Source organism: Corvus hawaiiensis, chromosome 4 (assembly GCF_020740725.1).
Source record: "Corvus hawaiiensis isolate bCorHaw1 chromosome 4, bCorHaw1.pri.cur, whole genome shotgun sequence".
Classification (NCBI taxonomy): domain Eukaryota; kingdom Metazoa; phylum Chordata; class Aves; order Passeriformes; family Corvidae; genus Corvus; species Corvus hawaiiensis.
Window position 1 is genome coordinate 21,497,784 of NC_063216.1, and position 6,000 is coordinate 21,503,783.

Genomic DNA, 6,000 nt, shown 5'->3' on the forward strand with positions numbered 1-6,000 from the left:
AGATTGCAAACCACCTGAAAAATATTTCAAAAATGTCTCTGAGAGCCATGTTGGATGTTGAACAGTGTTAAAAACACAAAGCTGTTCAATTGATCACAGTTCAGTTCTGATGCCTTACATCGGCACAGGCTACGTGCTGGTGTAATTCATTAATTTTGCTGTGTAATACTTTATTTTGTGTATGTGTGTGTGTTCACACTGGCTGTATTAGTACTCTGGTGTGAAAACAGCTTCTAAAATTAAATTTTATTTCCATTCCCACTCAGATATGATGTCTGGTATCACTAGCCCCTCTTCACTACTGTCAGCTGTATCCACAGTGCTAGGTTGTGTTTCTCTAGTGGTACAGGTCTAGACAGGATTTTTTTTTTTTTTAATAGGTTTTAGTTTCCTTCATGATGTAGCACTGCTGATTAATGGATCCTTATTCCCAGGAAAATGGGATTTATAAAAAACAAACCATTTGCCAATGTGCTTTGGAGATTTCCCCCATTCATTTTAGTTAATTAAAATTATGAAAATTCTGCAGCTTCTTCAGCAGAGATTTCTCTGCAGAGTACCACTTCTGGCCACAGCTTTATATTACTTCAGCAGATACAAATAAGATATATCAAGAAATGTGTGTTTACAGGCCCCATTAATTTGAAGTAACATGGCCTGGGGTATTGTTTTAACCCTTAATAAACACATTTGGCGTTGTAAAAGACTTTTTCTTTTCTGCTATGAGGCTACTATTCCCTGACTTTCTAAAAATATTTCAGGATAATTTATCTTCTATTATTCATTTGTTCTTAAGGTACAAATCCAGTGTTGTTATTGTCTTTTTATTAGTAGCAAATGATGTGCAAATGAAAGGAAAGCACCATGGTCTGCATGCAAACTTTGAACTTTTTAAATGTGAAACCAGATGGTAATTTTAGCTGCAGGCCATGTCTACATTATCAGGACCACTAGTGTGCTATGCTAGAAAAATGCTGCAGGAGTGAACACAGCTACAGTAGGAAAACCATGCTTTCCATCAGTCCAGCCATCACCCTGAGGAAAAAAAAAAGCCCACACAAAACCAGCAAAAGGTCTGGTATGGCAAGGTCTGCTTCATCAGCTTCAGTGGCCAAATATGTCCACAGACATCACATCCTCCTGGTTGCAAAGCTGCATCCACATGGGTTGTGGTTTAAAGTTTCTCAGGGAGGTTGGACTAGATCTCCTGAGGTTCCTTAGGACCATGCAATAATTCAGATTTTATGTTGCATTTTGCACAAGTGTTAATATTTCATTCAGTTATAGTTTGAATTCATGCACAAGGAAAAGAAATACTTCTTAAGATTCTTCCTCATTTTCCTTGTTTTTCTTCTGAAGTTGTAGGATGATGTACTTTTAGGTTTTCAAGTCAAATGCAGGCTAAAATCAGATATTTAGAGAACAATCTTGCTAGAGCTGACAAGCAATCCTTTGTAAATGGGCTGGCATGTTGCAAGTCTCAGTGAGTCAGTCAAACATACGCTTCCAGTTTTAACCTAGGTTGTCCATTTCACAGGTGAAACAACCCTAACAATGACTTTAAATAGCACTTTGCAACTGCAAGTGGCCAGGGCCCCTCCTGCAGCCTGTTTTTGTAGCTCAGCCATTGAACAGGGCTTTGGCAAACCACAGGGGCCTGACTGGCAGCAGCCACCTGCCTCATCCTGCAGTCACCAGAGATTGGTCTGAGGGGTTGTACAATTGCTTCCCAAAGGTCTTGTCCCAGGTCAGCACTGGGGGTCAACATGGGCACTGTTGTGGTGGGGATCTGTGCAGCCTGTCTGACCAGGCAGAAGTGGGTGCAGCCTTCTTCAGGCAACTGGCAGAAGCCTCATGATGGAGACCCTGGTCCTCACAGCAGACTGCAACAATCCCAGGGTCTGCAGAAAACACAACACTGTGAGGTACAAGCATTACAGGAGGTTTGAGGCAATATAAAAACCTGAAAAGCAACCCTGCTTACAAATAAATATTATGACCTCCAAGGACTCCAAGACACACAAGCATATCAACCATAAAAGTGACTTCCTTGAGCTATTCCTACATTATTAGGGAGAAAACGATGAGCTGTAAGTAATCAGAAAGGTGATCTCAACAGTACTTCCAAAAAAAATCAGTTAATTCTAAACTTCATTGTTCTGCAAACAAATCCACACTTTTTCTTCTCTATGTACTAGGTTTTTATTAAGTTACACGGGAGAAATACAAATAATTACAGCTCTAAGAATATCTGGAAGTGGGATAAAGCTTTGGCTCTGCAGGGCTTTTAACTGTACCTAATTTTAAGGATCTTCTCACCTTGCTTGTCAGCTGATAACGCATAAAACACTTGTTTCAACACCTAACAGAATCACTGCTATAACATATTCCTTCCTAGAAAAATGATCTGCTGTGCTGTACTTACCTGTGACAACTGTAATCTCTTGATGGGATAAAATGCAGGTTTTTAGTGTACACGTTCCATGCCACACATGCTTTGATCTGAATCATCAGTGAACAATCTCAATCATCTAGCTCTCAGTGTCATTTTTAGTACAGATTCTTTTCATTCTGAGGCTGACAAGGGAGATGAGGATCAATCATCAGAGACAAGGCCAAAAAAAGGAACTAAAAAGAGAAAAAATGGGAGACCTGTTTCCCATAACCTGGGGAAAATGGTTGTGAGACCCTAGATATACACATAACAGCCTTCAGTGAGCTAAGAGCATTTTGGTCTTCAACAGAAAATGTGTAAGTCTGTGGCTGATCTGGGTAAGAGAATGTTTCTTTCCAGTATTCTTGGTTTGGCTTCTCGAGAACTTATTTCATCATTTATTGAACTGATCCATATATCCTCATAATGAATAGTGAATGCTGAGATATTGAATGTCTTAAGGCTCTGAAGCTCTGTTTCAGCTATTATGAGATTTGCCCTTTTCATGTTTAGAGAGCTCTCTTGAAAACACATAGAGAAAAGTTCAAAGGTACTGCAGGCACCTTTTTTATCCCAGGTTTTTTGCTTCCTGTTGACTTGGACACATTTAGTTTGCCTTTGCAGAAGGCCTCTGTGGGGGCACTAGAAGACATCAGATAATACTGAAACTGAAGAAGGGACCTCCTACACCTCAAGGATGAAAGGCTCACTTGGTTAATAGGCTTTATGGAAAGGTAAACTTTCCTGCCTACTGAAATGGATATTTTTGATATAACTAAGATAAAAGAAACAAGTGGGGAGGAGGGGAAGACTAGAGGAAACCTTAGAAAACCTCACAGCTTTAGGATTTCTTGCTTTTAGAAAGGTGCAATATTGAAAAGAATGTTGGTATTGTTATTTATTTATTTATTTCCCTAACTATCAGGGAATTCATTATTAATTTTTATTTTTTATTTTCTGTAGACGAAAGAAGTCTTGGATACTTCCCAAAAGGTCTGGGTGTTCTCACACCCAATATTAGCAAAATAAGGAAAACAAAAGCTGGCTTCAAGATTTTACTTTATTTCTACAAGTCTGTTATATAAGTGAAAAAAAATCTAGGCTATGTTAATAACTTTCAGAATTACAGAATCACAGAATATTCTGAGTTGGAAGGGACACACAAGGATCATCAAAGCCCAACTCTGGCCCTGCATGAGACAGCCCCAAGAGCCACACCATGTGACGTCACATTTAAACCAACTCATGTTTTGATCTGGAGAGGAATTTGTATTATTTGCAGTGCCATGTATTCTACACAGGGTGAATCCTGGGTTACCTTTTCATGAAGTTTCACCACTGCCATGGTTTGAGTAGAATACCTGAAAATGAGCAAACCTTATTAAGTTTAGAAATTTCATTTGAGAACCAGTAAGAGTTCCCAAAAGCTGAATCTGATTTTAATCTTCATCTGAACTTAGTGAGAACAGAGTTGCATTCTAAGCTTTGGTTTCCAAGTATTTTTGGTGTGGCTAGAAATAGTGCAGCTTATTTTGTATGTATTTCAGCACTACTTATTTCAGCCAATTCTAGCAATAAGCAGCAGTGGAGCAAACAGCTATGGCAAGAAAAAATTTAAAAGTAACCAGTTTCATTTTGCTGTCTCCTTGCTTTGCATTTTGGATTAGTGGATCAAGGTCCCTTGGAGGGTAGCCATTGTCATCAGTTGCAATACTAAATAATTGAGAATGACTTAAAAGCCAGTTTCAAACCATTCTGGATAACCTTATCTGTGTCCTTGACCTTGTTCTGGTCCTTATCTGTGAGTCACACCTAGGATCTTTGGGATACATCGTGAAAGACTGAAATGGAAAGAGACAGAGATTTTGATGGTGAAAACAGTCTTCTTTAGGGCTCCAATAATTCTTCTTCTTCTCCTGCCCCAGGTTGTATGGTCCTACTCCCTTTTTTGGAGCTTGTATGGCAAATTGAGAAGAAGACTGTAAAGCTGCTGAGCATCTGAGCCCGTGAACGTGTCTGACTTTCTGAGGATGATGCCAAGCAACACTGCTGGCTCCTGATGGCCAGCACCAGGGTTGTTGCAAAGGAGTGGGTTGGACCATGTGACTCTGGGTGACAACACCTCCAAAGCACATCCTGTGAAACCTCTGTGCAGGTGCACAATGAATTATTCACATGCCGTTATCAAAGTGGTGGCAGGCTAAGTATGGGTTAGAAACAGTACTTGGATTCATCAAACGGGCATCACATTTGGATACTCAATCAGAGGCCCTAAACACAGCGTTAAGGAACATTGTAAAATCACTCAAAAATTAGGAAAGAGAAGGTGCAACTTGGATTAAGCTTCCTATTGCATTAATATGAAGTGTTACCTAAAATTCTGCATCTGGAGCACTGGAAAAAATAACAGTTCTCTAACACAGAGTTCTATACTAGGTCATACAACCACAGACACATGATCTAGTTCAAGGTTGGGGTTTTTTGCCCTTTTTTTTTTTTTACTCATTTTATTTTGCAACAAACTCTTATTTGCAAAGAAGAAAGGCCTTGTCTTAGGAAAGGCCTTCCCTTGGGCAGTATTTTGAGTAGCACCATTTATTTCTCTTTTAGGGGAAGTTTCAGGTGAATGAAGCACTTTTCAAAGATGGACCCTCAGGCAGCAGCTCCTTATGGTCAGGCACCAGTGTCACACTTTCCTTGGCTCTGTGGCTGACAGGAGGTGGGACGTCTCAGGGGAATATGTGATGATAAGGGACAGCAAGAGGGTGCTTTGCCGTGCACTTTGTGTTTGATGTTTGGAAGGTCCATGGCCAGGGCTATTACACTGCCTGCTGGAGAGCTCAAGTCACTTCATAGTGACTCAGAGGCCAGGGAAGTGAATCTCATTATAGACCTAACCTGCAGATGAATACAAATCTTATCTTTCATTATAAATGACATCTGTGAAATGCAGCTTGGCTTCCTAAGAGAAGGAACACTCCAGCTCAATACTAATACAGCAGCTTCATCCTGTCCTGTGACACAGTGATCAATTGCTTGTTCTTCTTCTGCTGTGGATGTAACACATCTTCCTTGAGCAGGGAAGCACTTTAGTCTAATGTGTGGATTTAATTTTCCCATCATTCTTCCTGCTCGGTAGAATATGTGTCTGAGCTATGCGAAAGAAATGTAAATTTTTCCAGGAGGCTGTGGCTGGGAGGAGTGATTGAGAAGCAGAGAGCTGTGAAGAGCTCGTAGCAGTAATTGCTTTGTGTCCTGTTCAAGCTATTCTTTATGATCTTCCGTGACACGTAGGAATTACTTCCATGCTATGAAGTCAGGGGCTGGGTACAACATGTAAACCCCTCTTTCTCCTGATTCAGAATCTACCTCTGGTGGTGCTGGAAGATTTTATGCACTGTCTGGCATTAGTGGGGATTAGATCCACCTGTGACTGCCCCTTTTCCTGCAGAATAGGTGTTTTCTCCCTAACATAGGTTTGGAAGATTATGAGTCACATTCACTTGTTCCTTTTTCTGCAGAAAATTTTGATTTTTTTTTTTTTTTTAAGAGAATGTCAGGCAACA